The sequence below is a fragment of the Ornithorhynchus anatinus genome, chromosome 2, assembly GCF_004115215.2.
Source record: "Ornithorhynchus anatinus isolate Pmale09 chromosome 2, mOrnAna1.pri.v4, whole genome shotgun sequence".
Taxonomy (NCBI): Eukaryota; Metazoa; Chordata; class Mammalia; order Monotremata; family Ornithorhynchidae; genus Ornithorhynchus; species Ornithorhynchus anatinus.
The window spans coordinates 105,611,480-105,636,790 of NC_041729.1; the positions used below are offsets into that span (position 1 = coordinate 105,611,480).

The 25,311-nt window shown below is 50.0% G+C and overlaps 1 protein-coding gene across 1 annotated transcript in view; it reads right to left on the minus strand.

Annotated features, from left to right (window-relative positions):
• Positions 1-19,395, minus strand: part of DSE (dermatan sulfate epimerase) — a 56,170-nt gene extending 36,775 nt beyond the window's left edge. Inside the window, exon 1 of the mRNA XM_029053974.2 lies at positions 19,317-19,395. The gene's annotated coding sequence lies outside the window, so the exon portion shown is untranslated. The remainder of the gene's footprint in view (positions 1-19,316) is intronic.
• Between the last annotated feature and the right edge of the window lie 5,916 nt (positions 19,396-25,311).

Below are 25,311 nucleotides of genomic sequence, written 5' to 3' on the forward strand. Positions count from 1 at the left end.
CAGCCCCTGCCCCTATAGGCCCAGGGAAAACCACTTCAGGGTAGCATCACCAAGACACCAGGCCGTTCGGCCCCACATCTGGGATCCAGCCAGCCTCCGGGACCCCTGGGGGGGACAGGGGACATTCCTCGCATTCTTTTGAGGGGAAAGGTTAGCTCAAGCAGACCAGGGCCAGATGGTTTTGTGGAATTCCCAGAAGTTCTGCAATGGCTATGCAGGGGCGTGGATGGTGTAAGCGCCCCACACTGGGTTGTGGCTGGGGTCTCCATGTCCCCCATCCACAACAGGAAAGGTACCTAGACTCAGACACCTTTACGGCAGCTCCAGAGGGTGCCCTGCAGCTGGCCACTGCCCTACCCGGGGGAAGCCCTCCACGGCCTGGGTCGGACCTGCGGCCGTTGACTTGCAGTCCTTGACTTGCAGTCCTCTAGACCGTAAGGAGATTGTGGGCAGGGAATGTGTCTGTTTACTCTTATATTGTACTCTCTCAAGTGCTTTGTGCAGTGCTCTGCACACAGTAAGTGCTCAATACATACAATTAACTGACTGACTTCGAGTTAAGAACATCAGCCCCAAGTGCCACTCCACAACTGGTCACCCCACCAACCGTCCAGTCCAGAAGCTCACTGTGGGCAGGAAATGTATCTTTTTATTGTTGTATCGTCCTCTCCCAAGTGCTTAGTTCAGTGCTCTGCAAACAGTAAATGTTCAGTACATACAATCGAATAAACGAATGAATGACTCTTCAACAGTGCCACCAGGACGCTTATAGGAGCCATGTGTTGGTCGTCTCGCTGGGCTGCCTCCGTCCCCTTCATGGTTAGGGTTGGACCATCCAACACCCTTAACTCTCTCATCTTCATCCTTAACTTCTCTTCCAGGGATCCAGTCTGCTTCTCCCCAGATCCAAGCCCCTCTATACCCTGCTGGTGTTTCCAGTGGGTTCCTCTCTTCTCGGAGGGGGATTTAGGGAAGAGCACATACTCTCCCATTCTACTCCTTTCCCAATTCTGTAAAGTCCAATTCTGTTCCCTCTCACCCTGAATATGTCCAGACTGTAAGGTTCGGGCCCTTTCGGTGTCTCCTCAAACAGAGGCTCCATCCCTCCCACCTCCCTGGTGGCCTCATTTTCCCCTTCTGTAGCTCTGCCCTGTCCTCACAGGCTGCAGGCAGAACTGAGTAGATATTGGGCAGATCTGCCTGCATTCCATTTGGCTGCGTATTTCATCCTAACCATGCAGGAGAGAAAGAAGGAGAATGGTGGGAGGTTCAGGTTTTCATCTTTCGAAGGCACGTTACCCAAAGTGGTGAAGGTATTGAGGTGTTCCTGCTGATGAGGCTTTCCAGAAGTATTTGGTTACGGGACCACAAGGTCAGTGGGAGTCAGAGGACCTGGGTTCTAATTCACTCTCTGCCACTAGCCTTCTGTGTGACCTTGAGCAAGTCGTTTAAATTCTCCGAGCCTCACTTTCCTCATCTGTAAAATGGGGATTCAATACCTGTTTTCCTTCCCACTTAGTTTATGAGCCCCATGTAAGACAGGGACTGTATCTGACCTAATTACCTAGCATCTACCACAGCACTTAATACAATCCTTGGCAGGTTGTAAACACTTACCTGGGGCCCGGGACTGAGTGAGAGAGTGCAGACAACTCAGTGTGAAAACCATCACCGCTGCTGCAAAAATAGTTCAAGCAGCATGGCCTAGTGGAACAAGCACTGGGAACCAGAGGACTTGGGTTCTAATTCCGGCTCCACCACTTGTCTGCTGTGTGACCTTGGATAAGTTAACTTCTCTGTGCCTCAGTCACCTCAAGTGTAAAGTGGGGATTAAAGATGTAAGACCCTTGTGGGACCTGGACTATGTCCAACCTGATTAGCATATATCTACCCCAGAGTTCAGTACAGTGCCTGGTACGTAATAAGTGCTTAACAAATACTATTAAAAAAAAACAAAAAACCTCACAGCATGTCGGTAGTGGGATGTATTTTTCTCTATGTCTCCTCTAAATTCCAAACCTGGTCAGCCCCAGAGTGACCTCTGCCCTTCAACAGCATCTTGGTCTGAGCAGTGCTCACCCCAAGAGGCAATGGGACAAATGAGGTGCCCAATGTTCCCCTGGGCAGGCACGGTGCGTGACAATGCCATTCGGCAGCAGTAACGGATACAATCCTGGCTTCGGCAGAGAGGCCTTTGAGCCTCAAGACAGCTATAAATAGATATTCAGAGGAACTTGGCTTCCTGTCTCTGGGGAAATCCACGAGCCACTGGGAGGAGCAATTTCAAACACTTCCTCCTTCTCCCTCAAGCAGAAGGCGGCAGTGAGCCCAGGACTCTGACGAGGCACCCTGCCTCTCACTCGGGCCCCTAGGCCAAACACAGGGGACGTCTCACCAGATGCTTCCCAAGGCCTATCCCCGGTATCAATGCTGTGCTCGTGCCAGTAAAACACCTCCAGGCCCCGCCGGGCTCCCAACCCGGCTGGGAGTCCCCATCCGCCTCCAGGCCCTTTGGAGAATTCACTCCTGAGTCTGTTTCCACAAGCTCCCCGCCTGCTTCCCCACGGCTAGATGCGGCGGCGCGGCCCTGGCTCGCTGAAAGAGGATCCGGTGGGAGGGGAAAATCCAGGAATTTGAGACCCCTCCTTGGCCGTAGGGTTGGGCGTTCGCTTATTTTTGAAGACAAAAAAGCAAAATTTCACCCAGAAGCTGCGGTTTGGAAAGGAGGAACATCACCTCCCCAAAGCAGTCATTTTTGGCCAAATCCCTGTATCCCGATGCCATCCATACACACCCAGACTGCAATTACAACCCCCAACCGCCCACACAGAGCAAAACCACTGCTGACGGACAGCCGGAGTTCCCACTTAGGAGCTCGCCCACCAGCCGGGTAGCCAGCAAATACCCACTGCCGCTGCCAGCTGGAGCCTCACCAGGAAACTCCGGGCCCACCGTCTCTCTCCCAGAGGCAGGTGGAGGCCATACCCAGTCCGGCCCTCTCTCCCCATCATCTTGGGCCTGTTTGCTGCATCAATCAATCAATCAATCAATCGATCGATCATATTTATTGCGCGCTTACTGTTTCCCTCTGGTGCCCTCTGCCTGCTCACCCTGCAGTAGCCTGGAGACCCCCACAGACCCTCTCCACCTCCAAAGGCTGGGGAGACTCTGCCTTCTGCCTCCCTTCCACCATCATAATCAACTTCATCATCAATGGTATTTATCGAATAATTACTTGATTACTCAATCAGCCCGTCTGCTGAACTCCCTGCCTCCTGTCTCTCCCCACTCCACTCTATAGTTGCCCTGCTGGACAGATCATTGTTCTACAAAATGTTCAGTCCATGTTTCCCTACCCCTCAAGAACCTCCGGTGGTTGTTCATCCACCTACACATCAAACAGACACTCCTTACCATAGGCTTTAAAGCAGTCATCTTGCCATCGTCTACCTTGCCTCACTGCTCTCCCACTACGACCTAGCCCACACACTTTGCTCCTCTAATTGCCAACCTACTCACTGTACCTCTATCTCGTCTATCTCACCGCCAACCTCTCGCCTACGTCCTGCTTCTGGCTTGGAACACCCTTCCTCTTCGTATCCGACAATTACTCTCCCCACCTGCAGAGCCTTATTGAAGGCACATCTCTTTCAAGAGGCCTTCCCTGACTGATGTTCCATTTCCTCTTCTCCTACTCCCTTCTGCGTCACGCTTGCCCTTGGATTTGCTCCCTTTATTCACCCCTCTCTCAGCCCCATAGCACTTAGGTACATATCCGTAATTTATTTATTAATATTAATGTCTGAATCCCCTCCTAGACTGGAAGCTCGCTGTGGGCAGGGAATATGTCTACCAACTGTGTTGTTAATTTGTACTCTCCTAAACAGTACAGTGTCCTGCAAACAGTAAGTGCTTAATAAATACGACTGGTTGCTCATCGTGTGCAGGGCATTGTGGTAAGCACTTGGGAGAGTACAACAGAATTGGTAAATGCTTTTCCTCCCCACAGTGAGCTCACAGTCTAGTGGGAGAGGCAGACACTAGATTCCACAGTGTGTCCAACCCGACTGGCTTGTATCTACCCCAATGCTTAGTACAGTTCCTGGCACATAGTAAGCGCTTTAAAAGATACCACAATTATTAGGTAAATTGCTGCCACAGTCCCCAAAGGCGAAGGAATTACCCAAGCCCCCCTGCTCCCATCCCTACTCCAGTCCTGACCAACAGCTACCCTCGGACCCACTTTTTGAGTCTGAACCTCTCCCCTAGGCATGTGGCCCCATCAGAAACGCGGGTCAGGATCCTTGACACATGGCTCTCTATCCTGCATTAGACATGCGATCGACGGGATTTTACTGAAGCTGACGTTAGTTCAACTGCTCAGTAAAGCCACAAGGAGCCAGTGGTAAGGAAGGGGGCATCCGTTGATAAGGAGGAGGTTGGTTCTACCACCTCTTTGAGCCAGGATGCAGGTTCTCAGAGCTTTCCTAGCCACTTCAGCTGGGATCTCTTAGACTGCAGTTGGTTCTCCAGACACCGCTCTGAGCCTCTTCGGAAGAGTGCATCCTGGCGTCGAGTCTGTCGCATCAACCTTCCCACACTACGCCTCACTTTTCCTCATTTCCCACTCTCTTCTACATTGCCCTGACTTGCTCCCTTTGCTCTTCCCCCCTTTCCCTGCCCCATAGCACTTATGTATATCTCTCTCATTTTATATTGCTGTCTGCCTCCTCCCCCTCTAGACTGTGAGCTCCTTATGGGCAGGGACTGTCACTCTTTCTTGCTGTAATTGTACTTTCCCAAGCACTTAGTACAGTACTCTGCACACAGTAAGCGCTTAATAAATATGACTGAATGAATGAATCAATCAACCTCCTCTCAGCATCCAAGGTGGGTGGCCCTTACAGGGCAGAGAAGCAGCCCGGGGCTGACTCTACATTTGCAGTAGTGGAAAATTCTAGGCCAAAAGTTTGATAGAGTGGAAATGAAGAAACAAACCCCAAAACACTGCAGATGGCTCTGAAAGGGCCCGGGGCTTGTCACTACTGCAGGAGAAGCAGCGTGGTCCAGTGGAAAGAGCATAGGCCTGAGAGTCAGAGGACCTGGATTCTAATCCCACCTCTGCCACTTGTCTGCTGTGTGACTTTGGGCAGTTGCTTCACTTCTTTGTACCTCACTGGCCTATCTGTAAAATGGGGATTAAGATTATGAGCCCCATGTGGGGTATGGACTGGGTCCCACCTGATTAGCTTGTATTTACCCCAGTGATCTACCCCAGTCAGTGGCAGGCACATAGTAAGCACTTAACGAACACCATGAAAAAAACAAACAAAAAACACACACTAGGAGGCCAAGAGAGATGATTCTGATTGGCAATGCTGTGGTCACTAGCCCACTAGTCCACTGACCTGAGCCTTGGAGCCAAACACAGCTCAGTCAGTCCTGGCAGTGCATCTGCACACAGGGGTTGGTTTTTTTTTAATGGTATTTGTTAAGCGCTTACTATATGTTAAGCACTGTTCTAAGCACTGCCAGATACAAATCGATCAGGTCAGATTCAATTCCTGTCCACACGGGACTTGGCGTAGTGGATGGAGCAGCAGCCTGGGAGTCAGAAGGTCATGGGTTCTAATCCTAACTCCTCCATTTGACTGCTGTGTGACCACGAGCAAATCACTTCACTTCTCTGTGCCTCAGTTCCCTCATCTGTAAAATGGGGATTAAGACTATGAGTCCCACGTGTTTGTATCCACTCCAGTGCTCAGTACAGTGGAGTGGCACATAGTAAGCACTTAATACTACAATTATTATTATTATTATTACTATGTAGGAGGCTTGTTCTCCCTGGCTGTTGCAGTTGCTGAGCCTGCGTGCTCCTGAAGGCTCCTGGCAGTCAAGCCTGAAATCTTCCTACACAGTAACACCGCTTAATGACCCATATTGAGAGGATGAAGTGCAGGGGCTGGTTTGGTGGGGTGTTCCCAGCAAGTCCCAAGCCATCAAGCAAGCAAAGATATTTATTGAGCACTTTCTATGGGCAGAGCACTGTGGGAGATAATTGCCAATGCTCTGCACAGCTGAGAGCTGGAGCTGGGGGAAAGGAGTGGGACACAGGCTGACTCATAAGAGGGGGGTGAAGGGTGGGGGGCTTTTCATTTCCAGGATCAGAATTCCGGGGAGGTGGAGGGACAAATAAATGAAAATACAACCCTGGACTGAGTGCTTGTCTATGTGCAGAGCACTGTCCTGAGCACCTGCTGTAGGCGGGGCACTATTCTGGGCATCTGGATGGACCGAAGAAATAAAGTCACAACCCTATACATGTTACAATGTGTTCAACACTGTTCTAAGCGCCGGGTAGGTACAAGTCAATTAGGTTGGACACAGTTCCTGTTCCTCAAGGGGCTCACAGGCTTTAGTGGGAGGGAGAATAGGCACTGAATCCCCATTTTACTGTTGAGGAAACTGAGGCACTGAGAAGTTAAGTGAATTGCCCAAGGTCACACAAGTTAGCATTTGGAAGAACATTTCGGCAGATCCGGGATTAGAACCCATGTCCTCTGAATTCCAGGCCCCTGATTTTCCTACTAGGCACGTGCTTCCCTTGCTCTCAATAAACATGCCCCAAAATGGAGGAGGCCAGAGACTCAAATTCAGGAATCTCTCAGCATTAATAGCGAGGGACTATCCACGTTGCAGCATAATGGGGATGGTGAAAGGAAATTATTCCAGGAAGGCCTTCCAGAGGAAATGGCCATTTCCCAACTTGGCCTGAAGAAGACTTTTGGCATCACACTGTATTGCTCTCTCCCCCCAAGGGTGACTGCGGCCTGTTAGACAATTGGTCCCAACCCTGCAGGCTGTGGCTTAAGCCAGACCTTTGCCCTAGCAACTACTGGATGGGCTGGGAACTGAACACCGGGATTCTCGACCCTATTGGGGAGAGCTGCCCACTTCAGCTGAGAATCACCTTTGCCTCGTGGCCTCTGGTAAACACTTGGGAAAAGGGTCTCCCAGCGCTCTCCAAAGGAACTGGCTCTCTGCCAAATCCTTATACTCTGTTGCTTCTACCTCCAGTACAATTTACTGCCTGCCTTCCCCAACTGCTACAAAACCAACTCTACAATACTCTCCCAAATACTTAGTAAAGTTCTCTGTAAACATGACATGCTCAATAAATATCACTGATTGACCGATTGATTAAGGGGGAAGGGGAGGAAGCAAAGGAACGTTTGACTTCATGAATGGCCTCGTGAAGGAAGCACGGGTCTGAGGGTCAGAGGAGCTGGGTTCTAATTCCCTCTCTGCCAGTTGCCTGCTTTGTGACTTGGGCAAGTCACTTAACTTCTCTGTGCCTGAGTTTTCTCAACTCTCAATTGGGGATTAAATAGCTGTCCTCCTTCCTGCTTAGACTTTTAGCTCCATGTGGGATAGGGACTATGTCTGACTTGATTAATTTGTATCTATCCCAGCATACTCAATAGTGCTTCACAGTAAGTGTTTAATAATAATAATGATAATAATAATAATGATAATAATAATAATAATAATGCAATGCTAGTGTTTGGTCAGGAGAAACTGTTCCTGCCTCAAAAGATGTTCATGTGTAGGATGATGATTTGAGTCCCAGTGCTTCATGAATGAAGCACTTGGGAGAGAGACAGTCTCAACTGCTCTCCTTCCTTCTGCTCTCTTCCCCATTATTTTCCTCTTCTTACTGCTAGTCTTCATAGTTAAATTGACTGACATGATTGCCCCACCCGTATTTTATTGCAAAAATAGCGTGGAAAAGTGAGGCAATTTACACGAGTAAATATGGTATGGTCTACTTGCCAATTTGGGTTGTAGTCTCCATTTGAGTAAATTCACACCTTAATTTTTTCTCTATGTCCCTAAATAAAATTGTGTCCTTTGCATTGTATGAAAGAATCTTAACTTGTTAATTTCCTGCAATGAACCTTTTCAAAATAAAGTCTTAAAAAGGGAGCCCTATAGCAATGGTTCCTTTAAGCCAAGATTCCTTGGCTGGTGGTTTGAAAAGCTTTGCTGGCTCGGGACAGTCATGACATCGCGTTTGACCTTGAGATGGTGGGTCCCCCCGTTCTCCTTCGGGCACCCCTCTAGACTGTAAGATGTTGTGGGCAGGGAGTGTGTCTGTTTAGTGTTAGAGCATGCTCTCCCAAATGCTCAATACAGTACTCTGCATGCAGCTTCAAGAGAAGGCTCCACCCTCCAGCGGAGGACCTGGTTAGTATTTTTTTCTAGTTATTCCTTGGGTGTGTGTTGGGGGGGATGTGGGAGGGTTGCCTGCCTGTCTGTTTACTTGCTTTGATGTCTGTTTCCCCCATCTCTAGATTGTAAGCCCGGTGTGGGCAGGGACTGTCTCTCTTTATTGCTGGATTGTACTAAGTGCTTAATACAGAGCTCTGCACACAGTAAACGCTCAATAAATACCACTGAATGAAAGCAACCATGTCAGATTCCGAGGCACACAGAGAAAAAGACACCACTCCCAATTAGTCCGGGGGCCTGTCTGATGAACAGGTGCTGACTGCCAGGAGGCCAACCTCTTCCCCTTTTAGAAAAAGAAATGGCACGATATTCCAAGCATGTTATCTGGGTTCTGGTCCCCATTCAGAATGTACCATATCCCCGTATCACTGCCTCCACCACATAATCCATCCCCTCCAGCCGATTTTTAAGATTGTTTTTTTACAGAGGGATAGTGGTGTAGGCTGGAGAAGGAAGAGGAATAGATCGAAACCCTGTGGTCACAGGCTGGAAGAGATGCACACACTTTGAGTCGGAAGAGTAGAGTCCAGATAGGGCTTCTGGAGACACACAAACTCTGGGGTCACAATAGAAGGGACAAAGGGCCTGGGAATGCTACCACAATCCACTGAGGGTCTGTTGCATGCAGCAGTTGGGAGAGTGTGTTAGGAATAAGCGTTGCAATCTCAAGTGACCTCTTCCTTCCTTCTCCCCTTCTCTCCTCCCCTTCTTTTATGGTCCTGTCTCCTTACTGGTAGATTTTATTCCCCATGTCATAGCCCTTCCCCCTGTTTTTGAACAATGATCCCAGCAGGCCTAGGGGTCTCTGAGCACTGAGGCCAAACTGGGCATTTAATTCTAACTCTAGTGCTTCGATCCCCAGGGAGTCTCAACGTTCCTGTCTGCTCAGAAACCTGATTCAGGGGGAACGATTCAGCCCAAAGAACAGCATTTCTCTTTACAAACCCCATGTGCCTGGATGTAGGAGCAGAATTGAGCTAAAACCCTTGGTCAGAGACACTGCCAGCACAGTGATCATTGTCCAGTTTCAAGATGGCACTGCTGATGGTGAGACCACATTCTTCAGCAGGTCTTCAGAGGGTCTTTGAGACCCTCTTCTTCAGAGGGTCTTTGAGAGAGAAACTCCTGCCTACTCATTTTACCCAGGGAAATACAGTCAGTCACCTTTACTAGTCCCCTTACATTCCTTGGATACAAACGTTCAAGAGTGGAAAGGTCTGTCCTATTGCCAGCAGGCCCTCCACTTGAGTTGTTTTTGCTGCAGTCATGATGGTTTGCACTGCACTGTCCACACTCTCACACCCAATCCCTCTGTGCCCAGAGGCCCACGGAGTTGGACAACTGATAAGGAGAATGGGGGCAGGCTGTGGTCACAGAATAGGCTATGTCTAGGCCCTCAAAAGACACCATTGTGCCCTCACCCATTTGGTAGGTTATGACTAAGCACCAAACTCCGAGTGGCTTAGTAGGCGTTAGGAGGGTCTTTTTCAATTACTGCAGAAAGTGAAAAGAAAAGCTAAAAGAAGAGAAAGGAAGAGAACAGAAAGGAAAAGAAAATTAAAGAAAAGAAAAGCACCCAAGAACAACAGCAGCAACACAAAATACAGTTGTCCTTAGAACAACTGAACAAACTGGATCCGGAACACCCAGGGGCAGCAGAGCAGGGCAGGTGTGAGTAGGGGCAGTTGTTTCCAGGGGCAACAGATCCTCACCTAACTTCTACCTCTGCCAGCTGATCAGCCATTAAAGCTCGCCCCATTCTACCTCACCTATCTACTACAGTCCAGCCCGCAAACTCTGATCCTCAAGCAGCAGCTGATTCACTTTGCCCCGATCTAATCTATCTTGCTGCTGACCCCTTTCTACATCCTCCTCCTCCACATATGGCAGACCACCACTCTTACTACCTTCAAAGCATTATTAAGCCGTCTTTTCCCCAGCTAACTCTCCCTTCTACACCATCTATGCACTTGGATCTGTGAGCACTGCAGATTTGATATTCACCCCACCCCCTACCCCACAGCACTTATGTACATATCTTTAAATTATGTATTATAAATTATATTATTGTCTATTTCCCCCTATGGAATTTAAGTTCATTATGGGTAGGGGACATTTCTGCTCATTCTGTTGTAAGTGCTTACTACAGTGCTCTACACATAGTAAGTGCTCAATAAAGACAACTGACTGGTTGACTGATCCACGCAGCTCTAGGGCCGGCTGAATCTGCCCTGGAAATGTGATATGACCCTACTGTGAAACTTTGATTTTCACTGCACGTCCCTGTGGGGCAGACTGACCAGCCACCTCAGGTTAACACTCCCTCTCAGAAGGGACCTTGTCTCTTCTAATACGCAGGTGATCCGAGGGACTTTGTGAATGAATCCTAAATCTACTTTTCCGGCCCTGACCTTTCATCTGACCTGAAATCCCATAGTTCCTCCTGCTTCCAGGACATCTTCACTAAGATGCCCACTGCCCCTCCAACTCGACCTGTCTTAAACTCAACTTTTCATCTTCCCTCTTAAAACCATCTCCTCTGCCGCCTAACTTTTCCCACCGCTGCCAATAAAACCATTCTCCCATCTTAGAATTCCCCAAACTTGTTGATACCCTCAACTCCTCACTGTCTTTCCACCACTCCCAATCAATCAGCTGCCAAATCCTGCCAATTCTTCTTATATGACACCTCGCAGATGCTCTCTTTCTTCTCAACCCCAACAGTCACCAGCCTCACCCAAGTTCTCTCCAAATCATGGTTAAACTATTTTATCAGGCTTCTCACTAATCTCCCAGTCTCCAGCTTCTTCCCCCTCTCATCTATACTCCAGAACATATCCCTGAAATGCTATTCTAGACACCTCTCCATTCCTCTAAAGCCTCCAATGGCTAATCAGCTTCCTTTGCATCCATCAACAATCTCATTATCGCCATCCAGGTTTTCCACCAGCTTTCTCTATCTTTTGCTACCCCTCTAGACAGTAAATTCATTGTGGGCAGGAAACATGTTTACCAACTTCTTGTGATATACTCTCCTAAGTGTTTAGTACAGTTCTCTGCACACAGTAAGTGCTCAATAAATGCCATTGATTGATTCCACATTGGCCCTCTTCAACCTAATTTGTACTCTTTGCTCCTTCCAAGATCACTTCCTAACTGCTCACAAGTCTCCCCCCTCCAACCCCTTATTTAATGTTTTCCTGGACTGGGATTTCCTCCCTGACCAAATCCACCAAACCAAGGTCCCGCTCCATCTTCAATCTTCAAGGCCCAATCTTGAAAGTCCACTGTGGGCAGGGAATGTGTCTATTTATTGTTACATTGTACTCTCCCAAGTGCTTAGTACAGTGCTCTGCACCCAGTAAGTGCTCAATCCCAACTGTTATCACGTTAACACAATTAATCATTCTATCCCACCTGGATTATTGCATCAGCCTCCTTGCTGACCTCCCGGCCTCCTATCTCTCCCCACTCCAGTCCATACTTCACTCTGCTGCCCGGATCATTTTTCTACAAAAACGTTCAGAACATGTCACCCAGCTCCTCAAAAAATTTCAGCGGTTGCCCATCCACCTCCTCATCAAACAAATATTCCTCACCATTGGCTTTAAGGCACTCCACCACCTTGCCCCGTCCTACCTCACCTTGCTACTCTCCTACAACCCAGCCCACACACTTTGCTCCTCTAGTGTTAACTTTCTCATCATGCCTTGGCAGTAACTTGTCTCGCCTCTGAACCCTGGCCCAAGTCCTGCCTCTGGCCTGGAACACCCTCCCTCCTCAAATTCAACAGACGCCCTCCTTCAAAGCCTTATTTCCTCCAAGAGGCCTTCCCTGACTAAACCCTCCTTTCCTCTTCTCCCACTCCCTTCTGCGTCACCCTGACTTTCTCCCTTTGTTCTCCCCACCCCACCGCCACACACAGCACTTATGTACATATCTGTAATTTATTTATTTGTATTGATGTCTATCTTCCCCCTCTAAAATGTAAGCTCCTTGTGGGCAGGGAATGTGTCTGCTTATTGTTGCACTGTACTTTCCCAAACACTTAATACAGTGCTCTTCCCACAGTAAGTGCTCAGTAAATATGACCGACTGACTGAATGAATATGATTAATTGAACTCGCCTGCTTCTGATTTCTTTTTGCTGCTGTGCCAGGGGCTGGGGACAAATCCAGTTAGGGGACAGCAGAAATCACCAGGCTTTCCAGGCACAAAGCTGCTTCCACCCCCTTTCCTTGGAAGGACTATCCTTATTTCCCTCACCTTCCCTTACTGGACCGATTGCCGACCCCTGCTCATCTCTGTGGCCCTTCTGACCTCTCTCCAGTCCCGCACGCCCCTGTTTTGCAGTAGCGTCTTGGGCGGCGGCAGCCATGTAGTGCGGGAATCCGGTCAGATCACTGGCTGGAAATTTTGCAAGTTTTTCAAGCGAAGTAAAGAGGAACCCTGGGGTGAGCCCTGAAACGAAACGCCTGCAGTGAGCTGTTCTCAGAAGGCGCCGCTCTGGAGCTGCGGGTTTCAGCCTAGACCCAAGTGAGGATTCACCACCCAGGATTGGGGCTGGGATCAATCGGACACTGCCCAGTGACAGATAATGCCCATTTTCTGGCTACTGGGGACACATTTAGCACCTGGGTGGGAGGCAAATACAGGCGACTCATTGGCTCCTCCTGATGAAAGCTCCTTGGGAGCAGGGACTGTGTCTATCAACTAATAATAAGAACAGTGATGGTATTTGCTAAGCGCTTACTGTGTGTCAAGCACAAGCTAATCGGGTTGGACACAGTCCCCGTCCCACATGAGGCTAACAGTTTTCATCCCTATGGTAGAGAACTGAGGCCCAGAGAAGTGAAGTCACTTGCCTAAGGTCACATGGCAGACAAGTGGCAGAGCCAGGATTAGAATCCAGGTCCTTCTGACTCTCAGGTCTGTGCTTTATACTCTTCTGAATGCTTAGTTCAGTTCTCTGCCCTCCGCAGCTGCTCGATGAGTCTTATTCGATGACAGAACCACGGCGAGGCCCCTGACAGAACGGAATAGCTCATCACACGCAGGTCTCAGCACAGGTCGGCAGAGTTTTGTGTTTTTCTACTGATTCCCTCCCAAAGGGCTGTCGAGGTGTCGGGAACTCCGTGAAAGGGAAGTGATGCAAATGAAAGCCCCAAACTAGACTGTAAACTAGACTCTAAGCCTTTAGCTCATTATGAGTAGAGAATGTGTCTACTAATCCTGTTGTAGTGTACCACGGATTGATTGATTGTTAGAACAGCAAGTCACCACCACGAATCTCTTTCATATAGTGGTATTTTTGCCACCACCACCCAAGAGTCCATCTATCCTGGACAATCCTCTCTTCCCCCCACCTGAAGCCTGGGTCTGCTCCGTTGCTTCTCTGGATAGGCCCGCGGCGCGCAAGTGCTATGTCATTTGTTATTCACTATGTGTCAAGCACTGTTCTAAGTACTGGGGGGTAGATACAAGTTCTAGACTGTGAGCCCGTTTTCTAGACTGTGAGCCCATTGTTGGGCAGGGGTTCTCTCTATTTGTTGGCTGAACTGTACCTTCCAAGCACTTAGTAGAGAAGCGGCATGGCTTAGCGGAAAGAGCACGGGCTTGGTAGTCAGAAGCCAAGGGTTCTAATCCCGGCTCCGCCATTTGTCAGCTGTGTGACTTTGGGCAAGTCACTTAACTTCTCTTTGCCTCAGTTTCCTCATCTGTAAAACGGGGATTAACTGTGAGCCTCACGTGGGACAACCTGATTACCCTGTATCTACCCCAGTGCTTAGAACAGTGCTCTGCACATAGTAAGCGCTTAACAAATACCAACATCATTATTATTATTATTACCTCGTCTGTAAAATGGGGATTAAGACTGTGAGCCCTACGTGGGCCAACCTGATTACCTTGAATCTACCCCAGCGGTTAGAACAGTGCTCGGCACATAGTAAGCACTCAATAAATACGACTGAATGAAAGTTAATTAGGCTGAATACAGCCCCTTGGAGAAGCACCATGGCATACTGGATAGAGCACAGGCCTGGGAGTAAGAATGACCTGGGTTCTAGTCCCAGGTCCGCCACGGGTCGGCTATGTGAACTTGGGCAAGTCACTTAACTTCTGTGTGCCTTGGCCACCTCATCTGTAAAATGGGTTTTAGGACTGTGAGCACCATGTGGGATAGGAATTGTGCCTAACCCAATTACCTTGTACCTACCCCAGTACTTAGTACAGGGCTTGGCACAGAGTAAGTGCAAAACAAATACCACAATTATTATTATTATTATTATAGGACTCACAATCTAAGTAGAAGGGAGAACAGGTGTTGAATGCCCATTTTGCAACTGAGGAAATGGGCACAGAGAAGTTAAGTAAGTTGCTCAAGGTCACAAAGCAGGCAAGTGGCAGAGCTGGAGTTAAAAACCATATCCTCTAGACCACACTGCTTCCCTTGGCTCTGGCCCCCATTTTGTGCACTTATTTCTAACCCAAGGGGGAAGATGCCCTGGCCAGGGAGGGAGGGAAAGGGAGGCGTAGTGGATAGAGCACCGGACTGGGAATCAGAAGGTCGTGGGTTCTAATCCTACCTCCACCCTTGTCTGTTGGGTGACCTTGGGCAAGTCACTTCACTTTGCTGGGCATCAGTTTCCTCATCTGTAAGATGGGTATCGAGTCGGTGAGGCTCACATGGAACAGGGACTGTGTCAACCTGATTTGCTTGTACCTACCCCAGCACTTAGAATAGGGCCTGGCACACAGTAAGCACTCAACAAATACCACAATTAAGAGAAGCAGCGTGACTTAGTGCAAAGAGCACAGGCTTGGGAGTCAGAGGTTGTGGGTTCTAACCCCAGCTTCTCCACTTAGCTGTGTGACTTTGGGCAAGTCACTTAACTTCTCTGTGCCTCATTACGCATCTGTAAAATGGGGATTAAGACTGTGAGCCCCACGTGGGACAACCTGACGACCTTGTATCTACCCCAGCGCTTAGATCAGTGCCTGGTACATAGTAAGCACTTAACAAATACCATCATTATTATTGTTACTATTATTAGGAGAGGCCAAGATGGCACCTGTGAGTTCACTGTAGAGGATGGGCAAAGTCTGAGCTTCTTGCCCTGTCACTGGCACTTAGCAGACACCCCAGCCCCTGTGGCGAAGACTCCTTAGAGGAGAAGCATGAGCCTACGCTGGGGGCATTCCATCAATCAGTCGTATTTATTGAGCACTTATTGTGTGCCGAGCACTGTACTAAGTGCTGGGGGAAAGTCCAATACAACAGAGTTGGCAGACATGTTCTCTGTCCACACTGAGTCGGGGGGGTTGGGGGGCAGAAATGAATGTTATTATATATAATTCTAAAGATATGTATGTAAGAGCTATGGGGCTGAGGGTGGGGTGAATATCGAATTCCCGAAGGTCACAGATCCAAGTACATAGCCAAGAAAGAAGGGAAAGGGAGGAGGGGAAAGGAGGACTTAACTGGGAAAGGTTTCTTGGCGATGTGACCTTAATAATGATTCGAAGGTGGGGAGAGTGGTCGTCTGGCATATATAATGGGCGGGGAGGAAGGGGGAGTTTCAGACTAGGGGGAGGATGTGGGAAAGTGAGTGGCGGTGAGATAGACGAGATGGAGGTAATAGAGGAGCAGACTGTGTGAGCTGGGCTTTAGTAAGAGATCAGTGAGGTGAGGTGGCGGGGGGAGCTGATTGAGTGCTTTAAAGCTGATGGTAAGGAGTTTCTGTCTGAGGCGGAGGTGGATGGGAAACCATTGGAAGTTCTTGATGACTCAGAAGACCCGGATTGAACACTTTTTTAGAAAATTGATCTAATAGAGTGAAGTATGGACTGGAGCAGGGAAAGAGACAAGAGGCAGGGAGGTCAGCGAGGAGGTTCTCCCCACTTCCGTCCTTACTTCACTCTACTGCCAGGATCATTTTTCTAAAAACATGTTCAATCTATGTCTCCCCACACCTCCCCTCCACCTCTGCATCGTAACAGAAACTCCCTATCATCAGACTTAAGGCACTCAATCTGCTCTCCCCCTCTCTTCAACCCAGCCTGCACACTTTTCACTCCTCTTACCACCAATCTACTCACTGCACCTCAATCTTGCCTATTTCACTGTCGACCCCTTGCCCACATCCTCTTTCTGGCTTGGAACTCCCTCCCCCTTCATATCCTACAGGCCTTTACTTTCTCCACCTTAAAAACCCTATTAAAATTCTCCAAGCCACCTTCTCTGATTAAGCCCTCATTTGCCCTACTTGGCCTCCCTCTGGCATCACCTGTGTACTCGGTCCTGTACACCTTCAGCACTTAATATTCATCCAACCCCCACTCCCACAGTGCTTCCTGGCTCTGCCGCTTGTCAACTGTGTGACTTCGGGCAAGTCACTTAACTTCTCTGTGGCTCAGTTACCTCATCTGTAAAATGGGGATTAAGACTGTGAGCCCCAAGTGGGACAACCCGATCACCTTGTATCCTCCCCAGTGCTTAAAACAGTGCTTTGCACATAGTAAGTGCTTAACAAATGCCATCATTATTATCATTATTAGGTATCTATCTTTGTACTCTGCCATTTCCCTTAATTGGAATTTATTTTAATGTCTAACTCCTCCCTCTCCTTGTGGGTAAGGAACACACCTACCCGCTCTATAGTACTGTACTCCCCCAAGCGTTTAGTACAGTGCTCTGTACCCAGTAACTATGGTATTTGTTAAGTGCTTACTAGGCCATAAGCTAAGCACTGGAGTAGATATGAAATAATCAATTTCCGCATGTGGCTCACAGTTTAAGTAGGAGGGAGAACAAAGTGAATCCCCATTCCGCAGATGAGGGAACTGAAGGTCAGAAAAGTCAAGTGACTTGTCCAAGGTCACCCAGCAGGCAAGTGGTGAAGCAGGATTAGTACCCAAGTCCTCTGACTACCGGACCACACTCTTTCCACTCGATCACACTAGTAAATGCCACTGATTCATCGATAAGAATGGAAAATCTTCTTTGGGGGAAATCTGGAAATTACTCTTTAGAAAAGTGGAGAAACCCCCTTGGGCTAATGTAGAAACTCTTCAACCAATTAATCAATGGTATTTATTGAGCACTATTTGTGTGCAAAGTACTGTACCAAACACTTGATAAGTGTGGTATTGGTTAAGTGCATACTATGTGCCAAGCACTGTATGAGAAAATCAGGTCCAACAGCTCCTGTCCCACATGGGGTTCCCAGCCTAAGCAGGAGGGAGAACAGAAAATGAATCTCCATTTTACAGAAGATGAGACAGAGGCACAGAGAAATTCAGTAATTTACTCAAGGTCCCACAGCAGAAGAACTCGGGTCCTCACTCGACACCCAAGGCAGTTCTCTAGGCCATGATATACGATGCAGACATGATCCCTGATTTCAAGGAGTTTACAATCTAAAATCAATTACTAGTAGGAGGAACCAGTGGTGTATAAGGAGAAGCAGTGTGGCTTAGTGCGGAAAGAGCACGGACTTGGGAGTCGGAGGTCATGGGTTCTAATCCCGGCTCTGCCACTTGTCAGTTGTGTGACTCTGGGCAAGTCCCTTAACTTCTGTGTGCCTCAAGTTACCTCATCTGTAAAATGGGGATTAAGACTGTGAGCCCCACGTGGGACAACTTGGTAACCCTGTATCTAACCCAGTGCTTAGAACAGTGCTTGGCACATAGTAAGCACTTAAATACCACCTTTATTATTATTACCCCAGCGCTTAGAACAGTGCTTAGTGCATAGTAAGCGCTTAACAAATACCAGCACCATCATCATTCGTACGCGTAAGTTTCCCTCTAAGAAAGCACTGAAACCACTCTTTAGGGGAAGGAAGCCAAGGCCCCCTTTAGGGCTTGTGGTTTGAGAATCCCTGGACACAATCAATCAGTCCTATTTATTGAGCGCTTACTTTGTGCAGGGCCCTGTACTACTACTACTACTAATATTGGTATTTGTTAAGCGCTTACTATGTGCCTAGCATTATTCTAAGCTCTGGGGGTAGATATGAGGTAATCAGGTTGTCCCACGTGGGGCTCAGTCTTCATCCCCATTTTACAGACGAAGGAACTGACGCCCAGAAGTTAAGTGATTTCCCCCAGGTCACACAGCTGATAAGTGGCGGAGCCGGAATTAGAACCCACGACCTCTGACTCCCAAGGCCCTACTCTTTCCACTAAGCCACGCCGCTTCTCCACTAAGCACTTGGGAGGGTCAAACACAATGATGTAACGGATCCATTCCCTGCCCACAAGGAGTTTACAGTCCACCCACGGGCTAGGCCACGGGGAATGAGGTTCCGCAGCCGCGAAAGGCCCGTTCTGTTTCCTCTCACCTCACGGCCTCTTTGGGAAACTGTTAAATCAATCGGTGGGATTTATTGAGCGTTTGCCGCGTCCAGGGAGCCCTGGGGCAAGGGCCGGGGGAGTACAATACGACAGAGGTGGTGGACGCGTTCCCTGCCCGCGGTGAAGTTGGAGCTGGGGGGCAAAGCCGCCCAGCTTGGCCTGATTTCTCCTGCCGAATCAAAACGGTCTCGAGTGGGTCGAGGACAGAGCCCACCCCGATCCGGCCCCCCTCCGGCCCCTGCCGGCCGGACCCCGACCCCGGCCCGCACCCCCTTCCCTGGGGGTGTCCCCCCAAGGCCTCGCCCAGTGGCAGGGCGGGACCGGCCGCTCTTCGCCCCCCGGGCCTGCAGCCACGGCTCTGCCCGGGGGTGGGGGGCGAGGGGGTCCCCCCAATTGGCGGGATCGGGGGGCGGGGTCCTGGGAGTCGGGGGATCCCTACGGTCCGGGGAGGGAGGGAGGGGGCCCGGCCTGGCGGTGCCACGTGGGATCCCCTCTCCAAATGCGCCCTGGATGCGCCCTGGGCGCGCCCTGCAAAGTTTCTGCCCCAAGTTTCCCCGGGCCCGCCCTCCAACTCCCCTCGCCACCATTCCGGGGCAGAGCCCCGGGACCCCCAGCCCCTCCGGCCCCCCTGGCCCCCCGGCCCCTTGACCTCTGACCCCGCTCACCGCTCCGCACCGGCTCCTCCGGCCCCCGCCGGCCCGTCACTCCATGGCGGTGCGAGGGGAGCCCGGCCCGGCAGAGCCAAGCAGACCCCCGCCCTGGCCGGCCCGCCCCCAGGCCCCCGGGCCCCGCCCCTCCCGGCCCCGCCCCCAGCCCGGGGAGGGGGACCCTCTGCTCCGCCTCCCCGGAGCCCCGACGGAGCCCGGCCCGGGACGGGAGGGACAGGGGGCGTCCCCCGAGGCCAGAGGGACACCCCCAGGCCAGGACCGGTCGGGGCCCGGGACGGGGAAGGGGGCAGCCAACGCTCCCGAGGTCCCGAGGGACCCCAGCCCGGGACGGGCATCAGCCCCGGAGGGACACCATGCCGGGAGGGACTCCACCCCTGGAAGGACACTACCCCTCGAGGGACACCATCCCCGGAGGGATATCAACCCGGGATGGACACTATCCCTGGAGGGACGGCATCCCCGGAGGGACACCATCCCGGGACAGACATCATCCCTGGAGGGGCACCATCCCGGGAGGGACACCATCTCCGGGGAGACACCATCCCCCGGAGGGCGACTGTCCCTGGAGGGCCACCATCCCCGGAGGGCCACCATCCCAAAAGGGACACCATTCCGGGACGAACATCATCTCCGGAGGGACACTATCCCCAGAGGGACACCAGCCCGAGGGGGACATCGTCCCGGGATGGACATCATCACTAGAGGGACACCATTCCTGGAGTGACATCATCCCGGGACAAACATCATCCCCAGAGGGACACCATCCCAGGACAGACACCAACCCAGGAGGGACGGGGTGGTGGCAATGGGTAGCCATCACCCAGACGAATCCCAGCCTGGGAGGTGGCTGGGCCAGGGAGGGGCTGGGCCAGGGGAATAATAATAATGATTATTATTATTATTATCATAGAATTTAAGAGCTTACTATGTGCGAGGCACTGTTCTAAGTGCTGGGGCGGGTCGGCCTCGGTCGTGCCACGTGGGAGTCTGGAGTCCAAATGCGCCCTGGATACACCCTGGATATAAGATATTCGGGTTGGACACAGTCCCAGTTCCACATGGGGCTCCCAGTCTTAACCCCCATTTTACAGATGAGGGAACTGAGGCCCGGAGAAGTGCAGTGATTTGCCCAGGGTCACATAGCAGACAAGTGGTGGAACCGCAATTTGAACCCATGAACTTCTGACTCACAGACCCGAGCTCTATCCACGGGGGAAGGGGTCCCATCATCAATGGAGCCTCGAGGAACCATAGCCCTGGAAGGTAGGACCAAGAAGGGGGAGCTGCCATCCCCAAAGTCCCGAGGGACCCCGGCCTAGGTGGGATGGGCAGGGGCGGGCTGCCTCACTCTCTGTCCCCTCCCCACCAGAATGGTGTCAACACTGGACACCCGTCTTCTCGGCCCGGGGGTCGGGCCACAGTCCCAAACCACGAGGAATCCCACATCCGCGTGTGGCCTGGTGTGGGCTCCGGTGAGTTAGATCCGGCTATGGGGCCGTGCTGTCTAGTATGGCCGGGCTCCCTGTGCTAGCGAGAAGCAACGTGGCCTGGTGGAAAGAGCATGGGCTTGCGAGTCAGAGGACCTTGGTTTTAATACAGACTCTGCCAAGTGTCTGCTGTGTGTCCTTGAGCAAGTTATTTCACTTCCCTTTGTCCCAGTTTCTTCATCTGGAAAATGAGGATTAAGACTGTGAGGCCCACATGGGACAAGAACTGTGTCCAACCAGATTATCACACTGTGACTTTGGGCAAATCACTTAACTTCTTTGTGCCTCAGTTACCTCATCTGTAAAATGGGGATTCAGACTGTGAGCCCCATGTGGAACACCCTGACTACCTTGTATCCCCCCAGTGCTTAGAACAATGCTTGACACATAGTAAGTGCTTAACAAATACCACTATTATTATTATCATTATTACTACCTGGGGAGAGAAAGGGCCAACTGTGGGAGTTCTTACCAGCAACTTCACCTTCCCTCTCCCTCTTGCCAGACCCACCTTCTCCACAAGAATTGGGCAGAGAAACACCCCATTTGGCAATGCAGAATCTGCTGGGGATCGGGGCATGGAGGACGTAAAATTGAACTCCATCGCATCTTCACCCCCATACCTAGTACATGCCCTTCTCAATGAACCTGTTGAGGGACAGCGTCCATGCCTAATTCTATGCCCTACTGAGAGCTCATCTCCTCCAGGAGGCCTTCCCAGACTGAGCCCTCCCTTTCCCTCTGCCCCTCTTCCCCTCACCATTCCCCCCTCTCCCGCCCTCTGCTCTTCCCCCTTTCCCTCCCCACAGCACTTGTGTATATTTGCATATATTATTTATTACTCTATTTTATTAATGTTGTGTATATATCTGCGATTCTATTTATCTACTTTGATGGTATTGTTTGATGACTCCTTGTTTTGTTTTGCCGTCTGTCTCCCCCTTTTAGACTGTGAGCCCATTGTTGGGCAGGGACTGTCTCTATCTGTTGCCGAAGTGTACGTTCCAAGTGCTTAGTACAGTGCTCTGCACACAGTAAGCACTCAATAAATGATTGAATGAATGGATGAATGAATTCCTACCTGTATACTCTCCCTGAACTTAGTTAAGTGCTCTACACTCAATAAGGACTTAATAAATACTATTACTCCTCTACCATTCTACACATAGTAGGCACCTATCCAATGCTCTCTATACAGCAGGCACAGAGCAGGAGCCTAATACGGTGCAGCATGAGAAGCAGCGTGGTTAGTGGGTAAAGCGCGGGTCTGGGAGTCAGAAGGATCTGGGTTCTAATCCTGGCTCCACCACTTGTCTGCTGTGTGACCTTGGGCAAGTCACTTTACTTCTTGTGCCTCAGTTATCTGTAAAATGGGGTTTTAGACTGTGAGCCCCATGTGGAACAGGGATTATGTCCAACCTGACGAATATGAATCTACCCAAGCACTTAGTACAGTGTCTGTCACATAGTAAATGCTTAACAAATACATTAAAAAAACTCAAAACTCCTCTCCTCACCAACATTCTTAACTGGGGGCCTGGATCAATTTCTCTGTGCCATGCCTAGCTGGTTGCATCCTCATTTCTGGATCTATGAACAGGGCTCCTGATCAGGCAGGGGATGGTGAAGGAATGGGGAGTAAAAGGGAAAAGGGAGAGATACCCTGCCCATTACCCTGTTGGAACTAGCTAGGGCCAGGGCTAGGCCTGTGTCTGCCACAAGGAAGCTAATTCCAGGCAGATTAGCCCCAGCCCCAGCCCCAGCCCCAGTCTCAGCCAAGAAATGAAATGAGAACATAAAGGAGTTGCTGCATAGGGCAGTACACAAGTCTTGGCCAGAGACTGCCAGCGGGGCAGGGTACCCTGGTATGTGTCACCCTTTGGTACTAATTAGGGTTAGGGTAGCTACTACAGATTTGGAAGTGCAGTGTCAGGAGTTGCACATTTTGGAGGAAGCAAGCCAATCCCCAGCACACCAGAGAACCAAGGATGAAAGAGCAGTGGGACTTGAACTAGATTGGAAAAGACAAACCTGTTCTCTGACTCTAGGCTAAGTGTGGGTCCTCTCCTTCCGGGATTATTCGCCTAAAGTTCACATCTGAACCCAGAATCCAATAATCCCGGACATTAAGGACACTCCCCTTCCTGCAATGTTGGAGCCAGGCTCCACTTTCTGAAAAACAAAGATGTTCTCATTCCAGTAAAACTGGGAACTTTGCAAACATAAATCATACCGAAAGGGGAAGTGCTTCATGAAGTCAGAATATGTATTTTTGGATCAGAATTTCCACCTTTTTCACTCTAGCTCCTTGAGGCAGCACTACAGGGAGAGATTTTCCTGGTTATAGTTGGGTTCATTCACTATCATAGTCAAAGAGTGAAACTTAAACGCATCTAAAGGAAGCCAGAAGAGAGCTGAAATGGGGTGCCTGAAAGCAGAGAGTCAGGGAAACCATTTTCAGGATGGAGCAGTGAAGGCTCAGACAACACTACAACTCAGTGGAATGTTGTGAGACAACTAGGGCGGACAGGTGAGCGGGGCACCGTGCAATCTAGAAAGGAGAGGCTCTGTCCGGCATCAGCAATCCCAAAACTGGAGAGACAGGGAGGTCCAAGTGAAAACAGTGCTGGGTCTCGCAAATGGCAAAGACAATGGCACAGCCAAAAGACAGTCCACATGAGTGTGCATGATGTATTCAGGACTGTGAGGCCTACACTGGCCTATTCTGCCACACACACCTATAAGTGCCCATCACCATTTTATTTGACCTCAAAGAACACTGTATACTTATATCTTGTACTTACACCTTAATATCTTGCATATATCTATAGAGTAAGCACTTACTAAATACTCTTGAATGTTTGTATATAGATGATAACTGCAAGAATTCCTCTATCCCTCTTGCAGAAGCTGAGGGGCTCTGGGAGGTATGACTTTAGTAGGCCTGTCAATTTGCAGAGATTTGGGATTTGTCAGATGTGAAGGCAGGCGGGAGGACGTGAGTAAGGAGTCGATGGTGGGGGAGACGAGATCGAGGCACAACAATGAGGTTGGTGTTAGAGGAAAGAAGTGTGCAGGCTGGGTTGTAGTGGGGTGTTGGTTTTTTTTTTTTTTTAATTTTCCATTCCAACCCAAACGGTTGGCTAGAAAGCTACCTGCAGCCCAACACTTGGGCCCAGCTAAGCACCAACGTATCAACTGCCATCACACCCTACCTGAAATGAGAAGGCCTGGGCTGCTTGAAGTTCTCATTCACACCAACTAAAGCAATTTGTAAAAGATACCACAGGGAGTGGTCCAAGGAATAGGAAATCCCTGTGAAGTCAATAGAAGCCATACTCCCTAGGAAGAACACAGCCGTATTTTGGGAGGGAACCAGTTGGGCTGGGAGGCGTCCAGGGTTTTTCCTTTTCCCCACCAATGGGCCTTAGCAGATCCCTCCCAGGGGCAATCCTTGGCACTCAAATTCAGCAGACAGGTATTATAGTGGAGGTTCAGTGTGGTTCATACGCCATCCAGCAAGGACTCAAATTTCAGGAGCTACAGGCTTCAGAGAAAGGGAGGCCCTCTAACCACTGCAAGCTCCTTTCTCTTTAGCTTACCTTCTAAGCATTCCTATAACCAGCCTGCCCTTTGTCATGCTCAGCATCCTGATGGGCATAAGCACCTAGACATTCATGCCTTGTATCGGAAGAACCGTTAGCAAGATTAATGATTGCGGCAGAAGATAGGATGTTCTGGAGAAAATATATCCAGAGGGTCACTATGAATTGGAAATGACTCGATGACATTGGATAATAATAGCTTTTCTTTAGTGTGGATGGTCCCAGGTCTCTGATTGGGGTGCGGGAGAGAACCAGATAAGCTCAAGCACCCTGGCACTCAAATCCATTATCTCTGCCCAGTGCAAAGTGTCCTGGGCATCCCTTCTGAGGCCTGGGTAATGGAGGGAGGGGCTCAGTGTCTCCCAGAGAGGGCTCAGGCACTGGTTTCCTGGTGATCCCCAGATCTTTCCTGCCCTTGGGCACATAGATTACCTTATTGTTTACTGTCTCTTGGACTCACTTTGTCTCCCGGAAACCTCTGTCTGGCTCGGAGGCCGATGCTGTTCACTTTCCCCAACGTGGTTTTCCGAAACCCAGTGCTTCCCTGCAGATGCCAGGAGGCACAGGACCAGCTCTGGGCTACTCCCAGCCCCAGAAGGGGACTATGGGAAATCCACTCTAGCACCGCCCACCCACCGGCAACCCCTTTCGGGGAAGAAAATTCCCCCTTCTAGACTGCGTACCCGTTGTTGGGTAGGGATGTCTCTATTTGTTGCTGAACTGTATTTTCCTAGCGCTTAGGACAGTGCTCTGCACATAGTAAGTGCTCAATAAATACGATTGAATTAATTGAATGAATGAATGAAAATTCCAGTTTTGGAATTTGTCACCCACCCAGAAAGGAGAGAGGATCAGCGACAACAGTTTTCATCTTGCAGGGAGTGAGAAGTAACACATAAA